The sequence below is a fragment of the Perissodus microlepis genome, chromosome 2, assembly GCF_051167445.1.
Source record: "Perissodus microlepis isolate ML-2025 ecotype Zambia chromosome 2, ASM5116744v1, whole genome shotgun sequence".
NCBI classification, from domain to species: Eukaryota; Metazoa; Chordata; class Actinopteri; order Cichliformes; family Cichlidae; genus Perissodus; species Perissodus microlepis.
In genome coordinates, this window is record NC_140462.1 from 21,871,003 (window position 1) to 21,884,320 (window position 13,318).

The following is a 13,318-nucleotide window of genomic DNA, read 5'->3' on the forward strand; positions in this document are numbered from 1 at the left end:
GAATCATTTTGACTCTTTGGTATTTTAAAAATCATGTCAATTCAATCAAATAAACCCCATAATCTCATATTTTATTACTTTCCCTAAAATGCAAACACTTGCAAAAACAGCAGCCCCTAGTGACAAAAAAATCAACAACTCATCTGATGTCAGTGACACCAGTGTCACTGACATCAACAAAAAGTGAACTGATGATGCTAATGTTTCAACCCGCATCGGCCTTTTTTGAAAATCTCAACTCATTGTTAAGTTTTAAGTGATACTATCCATATACATTAAAATATCATTTGTATAAAAAAATATAGATACAATAGTAGAAACTTGCCAGCTGGCCAGAGTTACCACGGGGTATGAATGATTGATAAATAAGATAGTGATTCATTACAACTGTTGTATATAATTTTATAGCTTTCATTTACTTATTTATATATATATGCAAATTGGCAGTTAATGTAAATGATATCCCTGACATTTTCCAGTGTGATGAATTTACATATCTCTCAAACGTGAACTTTTCTAGCTCGACACACAATGCCAAAATATTTTTGTTAAATTGGAACCTCCTGGTTTGGTAATTGCTACAAACTTAGCTTGAACACAAAACAACTAATTAATGGTCATTCAAGAAAAATGTGTCCATTTTTTGTTTTCCTTAAGCCATGTATGGGAACATACCTCATTTTAATCAAAGAAAGAAGACAGTTTTGCTGTTTTCCCCTGTGTGCACTTCTGTATTCTGCAATGGTTTGAGGCAAAGTTATTTGAGTTTGTGTGTCCCTAATCATTCAATGCAATGTGTGTACGTGACTGTGTGTGTGTGTGTGTGTGTGTGTGTGTGTGTGTGTGTGTGTGTGTGTGTGTGTGTAAAACTGCAAAAGCTCTGTTGACTTGTGTGGTGTACTGAATGTGTGTTTTGATGATTAGAGACACAAAACTGTTTTGTTGTCTCTGTGGGCGCAGGTATCTTGCCTGCTAGATGTAGCTCTAATATGCCCAATGGGTAGCAAAGGCTTATCATTGTAAATACTGGCCTTTCACAGAAACACACTCTCACACACACACAGACACATTCACATGTGTATACTATATATGCAACCAGAAAACATGACTTTATCAGATAGGCGTCCCACAACAGCTTTGAAAGTTCACACACATGCTGTTATTGCGATGAAATTTAGAGTAAGTTCTGAAAGTACCTGAGGTCAAATAGATGTACAATTAAGCTGATGGGATGTCAGAAGCTGCATTTGTCAAACTAAAGCACGCACTCATCTTATCATCAGTATGCATTTAACAGTGAGAGGACAGCACTGCGAGGAAACCGCCACCAGCTCTGAAGAACGCTTTTTGACAGGGGACTGTCACCAGTGCTTGTATGGGAGACATGACTTATTTTACTTATTTTAATATTGAAGAATATCTACTTCTTTTCTACTTCTATAAGAAGTTGGAAATATTTTGCATTTATATTTTAAAGGAGTGTCTGCTTTTTCAAATGTATAAAAGTGAAAATCTTTCATTTTATAATTGCACTTGGTGTTGGGTCTGCGCTTCCACGGGCCCCGCTGATTTAGAGACTTATTCCCGTTAACGAAGCAAGACGAACAGCTCAACCGGTTTTTCACATGCTAGCACAGGAAGCATCTCAGAGCAGCCCTTCTGCCCTCAGTCTCAGACCACTTTGAAGAAAGAGCTTCCCCTGCAGCCTGAAATTCTGTGACAAAGTTTACACAAACACCTATTGTGTAAAAAAAAAACCCTATGGTGCATCATAAACCCTAAGGCATTGAGTGTGTATGTGTATTCATGTGCGAGTGTGTGTGTGTGTGTGTGTGTGTGTATTCATGTGCGAGTGTGTGTGTGTGTATTCATGTGCGAGTGTGTGTGTGTGTGTGTGTGTGCGCGTGTGTGTGTGTGTGTGTGTATGTATGCATGTGCACTCAGATTAGTGTCAAGCCATGTTTTGGCCATTTTTCACTCACAGCAAATGGGAAAATATAAAGACTTTTTCATTGTAACAGGGAACCAGTACTCTTTATTTTAATAGCTTTATGGAAATAAGTGTGTGTCAGCCTTGAAAGTGGATAGTGGAAAATATGCTCCAAAAGAATGAGAGACTATCATGGTTCTGGGTGTTTGACAGTTTTTACTTTGTTTGGGACTTTTGGTTCACTTGGATTTGAGTTTAAGGTTTGTATTAGTTAATCATGAATTCAGTATTTCATTAGCGTTCTTGTTGTATGTGTTTGTTCCCCTTTGTGTCTAGACTAACTGTCTTGTGTCCATGTCCTGTAATCCGTGTCCCCATGTTTGTTTACCTTCGGGCTCCCTTGTGTCCCCGTGTGTGTTAATTCCTGTTTTATTTTTATAGTCCCCTGTCTCATGTGAATGTTCTTGAGTTTGACTTCCTTTGTCTCGTTAGTTATGATTCACTTGAGCTGTGCTTCCATGTGTCTCCACTCACTTTAATTCCCCTTATGGGTATACAATGTCTGCATCTTTCTCTGTTGTTCATCGCAACCGCCCTCATGGTGTGTGTAATCTCCTTCTGTCTGGCCATTCCTGCAATGTTTAGTTTTGTATTTGCCAAAAACTAACACCATTTCATAAAAAGAACAAACCAAGAATCAAACATGGAGGTTGTAGTGTGATGGTCTGGGGCCCCTTTGCTCCTTCAGGACCTAGATGACTTGATTGAAATGATGGAACCATGAATTCTGCTCTTTACCAAAAGTCTACAAGGAGAATGTCCAGCCAACAGTTCCTTCCCTGAAGCTCAAGAACACTTGAGTTATGCAGCAGGGTAATGATCTGAAACACACCAGCAAGTCCACTTCTGAATGGCTAAAAGAAAAAAGCAAAACAAAATGAAGGTTTGGGAGTGGCCTGGTCAAGGTGTAGACTCAAATCAGACAGGGATTGTTTGGTATGACCTTAATCCAACTGTTCATGCTGGAAAACATGGCTAAATTCTGCAACAATTCTGCAGAGAAGAGTGGGCCAAAGTTCCTCCACAGGGATATGAAAGACTCATTACCCATTATCACAAATGCTTGACTGCAGTTCTTGCTGCCAAGGGTGGCACAACCAGTTATTACGTTTAGGAGGCAATTACTTTTTCACGTAGTACATTGCAACATCAGTTTTATTGTTATTAACAAATAGCACATTATGTGATATCCTTCCAATGCTATCAGTCTGTGTTTAGCTGTGTTTTGTAATCTTGTGCTAAGCCCACGTAAGCAATTTCTTTTTAAGACAGACGTTTAATGTCTTTTTAATTACTTTGTGATGAATAACCTGGCTTCAAGAAGGGGAAAAAAACAACATTCTGCAGTAATAATGGTTTAGATTTTGACATCCATGTGCCCCCAACAGCCACTAAATAGCCAGATATCTTAGTTCACTTATTTTGTCCTCTTCTTTGAGTGAAATGCAGAGTTAAAGTTGGTTAAGATGATTAGGAAAGTAAAAAGAATTGGCTGGCTAATTTGCAGCAGTCAAGGTGAGAAAAGTTGTGAAATGAGAGAAAGTTTACTCTACAGAGACACACAAAGAACAGGGCAGGAAGGAAACCAATGATGCTACTAAAGAAGCAAAATCTAAAGCAGACAGAGAGAAAGTTCAAAAACAACAACACAGAAAAAAGCAGAAAGGGGAACAGGCAGTGACAAAGATGAAAACAACAACCAGAAAACAAGACAAGGCACTTTGACATCTGCCAGCTGTCCTCACTTCCACCTCCCAAAACTCAACTTGAGCTGAGAAACATGTAGTTAAATGCTCAGGTCTCAGCTGGATAGGTAACCTTGATGCGCAATATATTTATCACCAAGGCCTATGTAAGTCAGCATCACATCAGAGATCAAAGTAGTATAAATTAATGGCTGCCAACTTTGTGATGTAGAGGTTATGTGGCCTTAGTTTCACTGACTTTCTACAGCTACTTGTTGCAATGTAGCAACAAGTGGCTGTAGAAAACCATTTACTTAGACTCATTGAAAATGAATTCAACATTGGCTAGTAATGGTTCTAGTAATGAGACCTTGTATTAGGAAGTAGCTGTGAAGTGGTTATACATTTTTATAATTTTCAACAAATGGCTTGCTCTCAGCCCACCTTTTTTGACATGTCTTAAGGGTAAAAAAAAAAAATAAGCATCATTCTTCACATGGATTCTTTGGATCAATAAACTGCATTTTCATGCTTTTCCATTAATAACTTATTTTATTGTTACAGGAGCCAACTTGAGAGTAATCACAGCTCATCAGAGGTTTCACCTGAAAAGAAGACAATATCTGGTAAACAACAGAGGATTAGAAATCTTGTTGCTCTGAATAAGGTCACAGGAATGCCGCCCAAATTCAAGGAGTCCCCGATTGATGTCACTGCCAACATGACTCTGAAACTGTTTTGCAGAGAAATCACTGGCTGTATTCTTCCATTGCATCAACCTCCTGTCTCTGTGAAGCTGGTTTATGAACTATTCAGCTGAGACTAAAATACTTCTTGCATTTTTGTCCTCCCAGCACCTGCAAGTACAACTGAATGAGATGTGATGTTTTGGAAAAATATATTCTATTCTTTTTATGTAACTTGTTTGTCTTCTATCATCAAGCTTCTTATTTTTATAAAACTTGAACTTTCTTGGAGGTTAAAATGACATCTGGTGATACTACATCACATACAGCATAAGTCTTCTGTTACATATAAGTTATATATATATATATATATATATATATATATATATATATATATACATACATATATATACTTCCCTCCGTCCTTATCATTATCCTGGGGCTTGAATCTGCCCTTTCATCTCGGAACAATTGTTCTGTTTTGACAGACTGGAAAGAGCTGAAGGCTCAGACCTCCAGCTTAAATTAGTTTCCTCTGACATCCAAGATGAGGGGAGGAAGACAGAGAGAGAGCATCTTAGCAAGGAGACTGTTGAAACAAAGGGAGAAAGATCACGGCTTCAGATTGGTGCTCTCTGAGATCTACTTTTGTGGGCAGGAGGGAGAAATAAGAAAAATGAGTGAAGAGGACGGTATGCATGTGGGACAAAGTAAGGAAGGATAGGCATATATATTGATTGAAAGAGCAAGATGAAAGAAGGGAAATGAAGAAGAAAATAGGATAAGTCTAACTACTGATGTGTACACCTAAATAGCAAATGTGGAGAAGGAGCCAGAGGATAGTGGGATAACTTTGCTCTGAATGACCTTGCTCAACATGAACATTGTGCTCATGGGGAAGGATCCTAAGAAAAAAGGTTTTAAATGATTGCTGTACCTGAAAATAGGTTATGTTTTGCTCACTATCTTCAGTGTTGCAACTTCTCCCAAAGATAGGAGATTTAAGATTTCTGGACTAATTCTACCTGTGATGACCTCAAGACCGTTTTGCAGTGAGGCAACAGCATTAACCCCTCAGCCACCACCTCTATAATGATTATATAGGCCAAAAACAAATCAAAACTCCATCAGGGAGACACCAGAGATGATTGGCAATAGAAGCTGCAGGACTAAAGGATTTCCTTGAAAACTCAGAAACCCCAAAAAAATGATTTAAAAAGAGTTATTGAAGAAACTTCTATTGAAGGTTTTTTGTGTGAGGTAAGTTTTAAATGGACTGGTTCTTATACAGTGCTTTTTTACTCTAACTAAGCACTCAACGTGCTTTATGCAACCTACATCATTCACCCACTCAGTGGGTGCTTTTTTATGCTTAACTGTTTTCTAACATTCACACTCCAATGGATGTATTTTACCCAATGATATTTGGCATGATATCTGGCAAAACACCAACCTTCCAATAAGTAGATATCCTGCTCTACTCTACTTGAGCTACAGACACTCACTACTACAGACATTTTTGAGAGTCCTCCTTCTGGATCAATCCAAGATTTTCTCACCAGTGAGGGAACTGAATTTTTGTACTGTACATGGCTACAGAATGTCATTTTATCTTCTGTATGATCTCTGTTTAAGATATTATTTCCACCTAACAGAAAGTTGGCAGTTTGAAAACATACTTTCTACAAATCTTGTAGGTTACCTAACCTACAAGATTTGTAGAAAGTATCTTTAGAGGTCTAGGCTGGTTAGGTACCTACCTAACCAGCCTAGACCTCTAAAGATGTGTTTACTATAAGCAGCTTTAGCTTTATATGAATTTAAACTTTCATTTAGCACACAGGTATGACCAAAATTCAAGAAAAGTCTTATAAAATCAGGACAGCGGCCATCATGAGAAAAGTTTATAACATAGCTTGAATGGGAAAGCTGGTTTACGTTAATTTTAATAGATGATGTGTGTATTGTTTTGTGCTTGTAGAGCTGTCTGACTAGAAAACCAGGAAAGTATGAACACAAGAAAATCTGTGAGAGAAAGTCCAATATTGCAGGATCAATGCAACTTTTCTCTTTGTTCTTTTCAGTTTTTTATGTGATATCGTTTTTGATATTCACAAAAGCATTATTGTATTCGCAAACACAGAGATCATGGATATATTGCTTTAACCATGAGAAATGCATAGGGGTCATTAAAAAACAACGATTAAGTGTATGTTGTCTGTTGGTGTTAGACCTGCAATAAAATAACAACCTGCAGGGTGTACTCTCCCTCTCAACCTATGAAAACTGGGATAGGCTCCAGCCCCCTGTGACTGTGGTTGTGCTGGATTGGGTTGGATGGATGGATGGAATTCAATCAGCAATAGGCTAAGGCATATGCAGACTAAGCACCTGATTAGGGCCCTCGCGAGCCCAGGGATTCCTCAAGAGCACTTGAAAGTTCCACAAGGCAGGCTAACAGATAAGCTTTAGATTTGTTGTGCTACATCAGTAACAGCCACAGAGACCAAAGCAAAATATTTTGCTACATTTTAACAGTCTGACAACCTAATTCTACTGACTTAATTATTTCTGTTGCTTGTGTCACAGAAGGGTCATGTTCTTCGACACTGTAATACTGTAAGTAGATCCAGATAAGTATGCTCCAGGAAATGATGTATTCCTCTGGGGAGGAAAGGGAAAAAAATAAAGATCCCAGCTGCCAAAGTACAAGAGGCAGGGTAGACCCTGGACAGGTCGCGAATCTATCACAGACAGACAATCATTTACACCTACGGGCAATTTAGAATCACAAATGAAGCTAACCCCACTTTTTTTCCTTTGGACTGTGGGGGAAAGTCGGAGAGCCCACTGACAGTTTATTAATATTTATCACTCATTTCTCTGAAACACAGTGAGCAAGTTAGTGAGAAAGTAAACTCAGCTTTGATAATCATATTAATAAGGTAACCACTACTATTTTCTGTCACTTAAACAATATATCAAATGTTAGAAAATTCTTATCTCAAACTGTCTCTGAGAAACTGGTCCACACGTTCATATGAAGCGGATTAGAAAATGGCAAGGCTGTATTTGCATGATTATACAGTCTATTACAACTTCACCTCAAGAATCCCTACATGTGTTTGGAGATTTGACCATATTACTCCAGTGCTGAAGCCATTCATTCATTAGATCCTAGTTCAATACAGAATCACCTTTAAAATGATTTTATTAGTTCATAAAGCTCTCAGTGGTTTGACGGCTACATACATCTTTGACTTGCTTAGTGTCTAATCAAGCAAGACCTCTCGGGACCTAAGTATACCAAAAGTGTTTTCAGTTATTGCGGCAGGACTTGGTGAGAATGGGACAATAGGCTAAGGGGAAAGAGCTGACTGATATGATAGAAAGAAGGAAGGTAGACGATAAGTACATTGTATGAGTAGAGGAGGATGAGCAGGAGGCCAAATGGAAGGAAAAGTAAGGATGAAAGGATGGAAATGGTGAACATTCAAAAACAGGAAGGAATATAGGGTGATGTAAAAGAATGGAGGTACATGCAAACATGCAAAAGGTGCAATCTGAAAGAGATAGGAAACTAGAAGGTAGTGTCTGGGGAGAGTCAGGTAGGTTTCGCTTGCTGTTTTGCCCTTAATAACTAAAATAATTATTAAAAAAATAATTCATCAAATAAGAAGTGAAAGAAATAACTTTAAGTCATAATGTCTTGGAGCAATGCACAGTAAGTCTATTCACCACCATGCTCCAAGAATCACCCATTATCATAAATTTCCCCTGACGCTTAATGTTCTGTTTTCAAAATATAAATAACTAAATAAATAAATACATTTTTGGGTTTCATACAAACGGTAATTGGTTTCATCTAGTACAACATACAATGTTTAAAAGTAATCATCCATACATTTTGTTCCACGTTTTCAGTTCAGGGTCGCAGGAGCATACCTCAGCTATCTTAGGGCAAGAGGCAGAGTACACCACGGTAAACTGTCCAGAGATACAAAGAGCCATTCATGCTCACACTGATTGGTGATGATCATTTTCAAGCTACTTTCAGCTTCTGTTATGGGATGACTTATTTTAGAATTATGGTGCAGTACCTGGATTAGAGGATTAATACAGAGAAGTATTCTTGAGAAGTAGTGGTACACAGAGGGTTGTCAACAGCTCTGAAAATGAAAAAAAAAGTACCTAAAGCTGCTGCCAGTGAGGAATTCAAGTCACACAGCACTTTATTTTACATAGGTTTTAGTACTGAAACTACTTGTCAAGGCTAAAATGTGCACTTCCAGCCCATCAGTTTTTTTTGCCATAACACAGTACATAACAGACTGCCAAAGGGCACCTTGTGTATACATGTGACATGCCAGCAGCTTTGACAAAACAGCATTATCTTGGGAATGAGAACAGCACCGGAGCTTCTGATTATTGGATGACTCGCATTACCTCCTGAGCCAGAGCCACAGCCACCCCAGAGCAATGCCAGCATGAACATGGGATAAAAGCTCCAATTAGTGTCCCTGGAGAAGTTAGTGCAGCTAATGGAATCTCAGTCGCTGCAACTTGATCTTAAAAATGCAAAACTAGCTTTCCAGGTCAGATATCTGCCTTGGGAAAACAGAACAGCTCACAAATGTTTAGCCTCATGGAAAACATTGGCCCTCATCTGCAGTGGACATGGCGTGAGGAAAGGTAAGTGATGCAACAACTTCCAATAACCGTTGGGGGCTTTAAAAATTCTCAGAAATGTACAACATCAGCTAAAAGTGGTTGAGATACCTCATCTATCCATCTATTATTATTATGACTATGATGAGTTTGTGATATGGACTACTTTGGGTTTCATATGTTAGACTGGTTTTGATTGTTGTGACTTGATGGACGGATTTTTTATATATATTACATTATTATTATTATTATTATTATTATAAGCCCAAAAGATTCCCTCCTGCTACTTCTCTCCAGGTGCAATTTATTACCTCTTTACCTACTGCCTGACAATACTTGAGGCCCACACATTTAAAGCGTTAGAATTACTGTCACAGGTAGAACTCTGCTGGGTGCACTTGCTCCACCCGGAGGCCATCTGCTGATCAGCACCTTCACCAGACCCATGACTGCCCACCCACAAAGCCATTATGGGTTTTTCCGGTGAGTAACAACCCCATTGGGGAATACTGACACAGGCCCCTACACAGCAAGCAACACCCTGACCCATTGTTCAGATGTCTTTTTTATTCTCTATTTTCTTTCCTCAGAGAATGTGTTATAAAGCCAATTTTCTCCTTTCCCAGGTCCCTCACAGATCATAAAAGCCAAACACAACTCAATCCCATTGTGCCACTTTACAACAGCTACAGTAAAAAAGAAATGGAAAGACCACATAACTACCATTTATCAGACCCACTGATAAGAAAGTACAGTTGTTAGCAAATGCTCTAAGGAGTCCAGCAGCAGGGAAATTAGGTTCTACTGTATCGAGCACATACAATGAAAGGCAGACACTGGAAAACAAGGCTCCCTAGAGAAACTGTGACTCCTGACCAGTGTGAGACGATCAAAATGTACCTTAACCTCGAGATAAATTTGTATATGGGGCTGAAAGCTTACGCAACAAGTTTCAAGAACTTCTCAGTGGGAGACAGCAGGGGAAGATACTGGCAGCCTGTCAGAATTTGAGCAGCGTATTATGACAGGCTCAAACCGCAAGTGCCTGTCAATCAATGTCACTTCCCTTGTTAGTAAGTCATTATTTCATGATAGCACTGACGTTATTCTAAAATATCATAATCACCGAAGTGAACTATATTGCAAACATACTCTGTAGTGGCCTCTTTTGTTAGCAGAAATTCTTTCCAATAATCTCCAATAAATTTAGGAAGGACTAATGCTCCATTTAGAGGTCACCACAGCAGATCATCTGCCTACAGCTAACCCTTTTTCCAGCATCTTCTTCTGTCACACTGACCTTCTTCATGCCCTCCTTCACTATATCCATCAATTTATTTTCTTTCTCTTTTTCTCCTGCTTGCCGTGTGCCTGGTTGTCCTTGCACCTTGCCTCTCTAACTTTGCCTAAAAAACCAAATAACCTGAGCTGTGCCTCTGATGTACTAATTTCTAATCGTATCAATCCTGGTCACTCCTGATGGAAATCTTAATATATTTAACTCTGCCACCACTTGATTTTTTATTATTGCTACTGTCTCCAAAATATACATTGCAGCGCGGCTTGCTATTATCTCATAAACCTTCCCTTTAACTCTTGTGCCATCTTTTTTTGTCACAAATCACAGCTGACACTTGTCTCCACCCACTCTAGCATGCCTACAATCTCTTCTTCACCTCTCTTCTCAGCCTAGCTTCAGTCCGTCTGCATATCACCCTCATTCTTCTCTATTGCTCAGGGTTCTTCTCACTCTCTAAGATTCCTTTAAACAAAAGTCTACTTCCCTGTGTCCTACACATCTCCACCTCTATCTTTGCTCAACACTGCTGTTTTTAGTCATTTTATAATTCTTCCCTACCACCCAGAGCCTGTCTCAACTTCTCCCTCAGTAAAAAAATTCTTCCTTTTTCAATTTCCACCATTTAATCCTTGCCTTTAACTTCACTCACTTCCTCATCTTAATCTTCAAAGTCATCCTACAGACTACCATCCAATGCTGCCTAGCTACATTCTCCACTACCACCCATGCCTTGCATTCTCCTATCACTTTCAGACTGAACCTTCTGCATAAGCTATAGTCTGTGTGCTCCTTCCTGCACATTTATACGTCACCGTATGTTCCTCCCTGTTCTTAAAATATGTGTTCACCACAGCCACTTCCACTCCACAACCGTCTGCCATTATGCACCTCTCTCCATAACACAATACCTACCCAACACCTCCTCATCATCTCTGTTCCCTTCAAATACTTGTTCACTGAAGTCTGCTCCAATCACACTCTCTCCTCTTTAGTGACGCGGCATGACTTTATCTAACTACTGCTTTCTCTTCTAACTGAAAACCAACCCGTGGGGCATACACACTTACAAAATGTAATTCTCACCCCTTTGATTTCCAGCTTCGGCTCTTTTCGGACACTCTCTTAACCCCAACAACACTATTCATATACTTCCTTCAAGATTACACCCACTCCCTTTCTCATCCTATCTAAACCATCTAAATTGTGGTAGAACATTTAGAATCCACCTCCAATGCTCCTGGCCTTGATTCGTTGCCCTTATCAGCCAACCAGCTAATACAAAAAACAGAAAAACAAGGCGAGGTGAAACAAGGGAAAAACTAAGCTGAAACCTAAACTGGGAAAAATTAAGACTAACTATGAAAACAATGACGAGAGACAAGAACATAAAACTGAACAGGAACATGCAACAACGTAACTATGAAATACAGTGGTCCCTCACTATAATGCAGTTCACCTTTCGCGGCCTCGCTGTTTCGCAGATTTTTTTTTTGTGCAATTTTGTATGCTTTTGTTATTTTATTTTTTTTACAGTGCATTGTGTTCTGCGTCTTGATTGGCTGTAGACCATTGTCAAACAATCTCCTCGGTGCCGTGTCTCCTGTCCAGTTCAAAATGCGTTCAGCTTGTCAAATTTACATAAATCTTCGATCGGTACCAGTGCGACTCTAAAGTGCTGTACTGTATATTAGCAAGTTCAAATGTCTGTGTCTCAATCTCGCGTCTCATAATGACGTGAAGAAATAGTTTTAAAAATTATTGAATATGAAGACAATAAGAGAGTGTTACAGGCATCGCCCTAAAGAATGTAGCCTCATGGGCAGTGTAGTCCGTGCTGCAGGGAGAATGGACTGCCATACCCGTGATGTGTCTGTGAGCGTGAGGAGGGAGAAAAAGGAGAGTGGAAAAGTAAGAGTTGTCATTGAGCAGAAACGGGAGCTGGAAGCATGTAAATATAATAATAACCACTGCAGCCAAGAAGAGTGCCTGACGAGCCCAGTTGTAAGTAAGCTATTAAGACTCGACTGTACACTGTGTTTGTGTTTTCCTCCGAAACAATAAGTTCTGTTGGAGCAGCCTTTCAACGCCTCTCTCTGTCTCTCGCTAGCAAAGTTGACCCAGACAACAAAGTAAAGCTAGTTTTCAGCTTCCAACACAGAACCTGACGTATTAGCCAGAGGTCCCTTTACTGGCTCAGAGCCGCGGACCTGTTTTATATACGCGCAGAATAGTTTTCTATACGAGATCGCTGCAAAAAGTGCAGCCTTACCTAATGTCCACCCTACTGTTCCTCATTTTATATTAAGATTTAAAAATCTAGTCGGTATTGGTATGGTGAGTAACCTTCAGTAATAGTAATAAATCACATTCATGTAGTTGTAAAAAGCTTTATAATATATTAAGTAATCCAAAGTATTCAGAATACGTTACTCTCATTGAGTAATGTAACGGAATACGTTACCAAATACATTTTGGGGCATGTATTCTGTAATCTGTAGTGGAATACATTTTAAAAGTAACCTTCCCAACACTGACCACCGCACAAAAAGTTGGAAAAGTGTGAAAATGTTTATGCTTGTTTGAGAAAAGTGTATAAAGTGTGTAGTGAGGGGTTTTACAGCCTTAAAACATCTATAATAATTGTAAAAAATAAACGAGGGACCACTGTAATCCAAACATGAACCTGAACAGTGAAAAGCAAAAACTCTGTGACTTGACATACATGCATACAGACAACCCGACAAAGAACAGGAGACAGAGGACTTAAATACATAGGAGGGTAATGAGGGAAGTGGAAACACCTGGGGAGACACAGCTGACACAAATTATCATGACGCTACACGGAAAAGTAAAACTAAACACACTGAACATGGAAACAGCAGACTCTTCAAAATAAAACAGGAAACATGGAGAGACGTAGACATGGCAACACAAGCTTGACAATTAGAACGTGAACACAGGGAGAGACTAACGCACAGGCATTACTGAA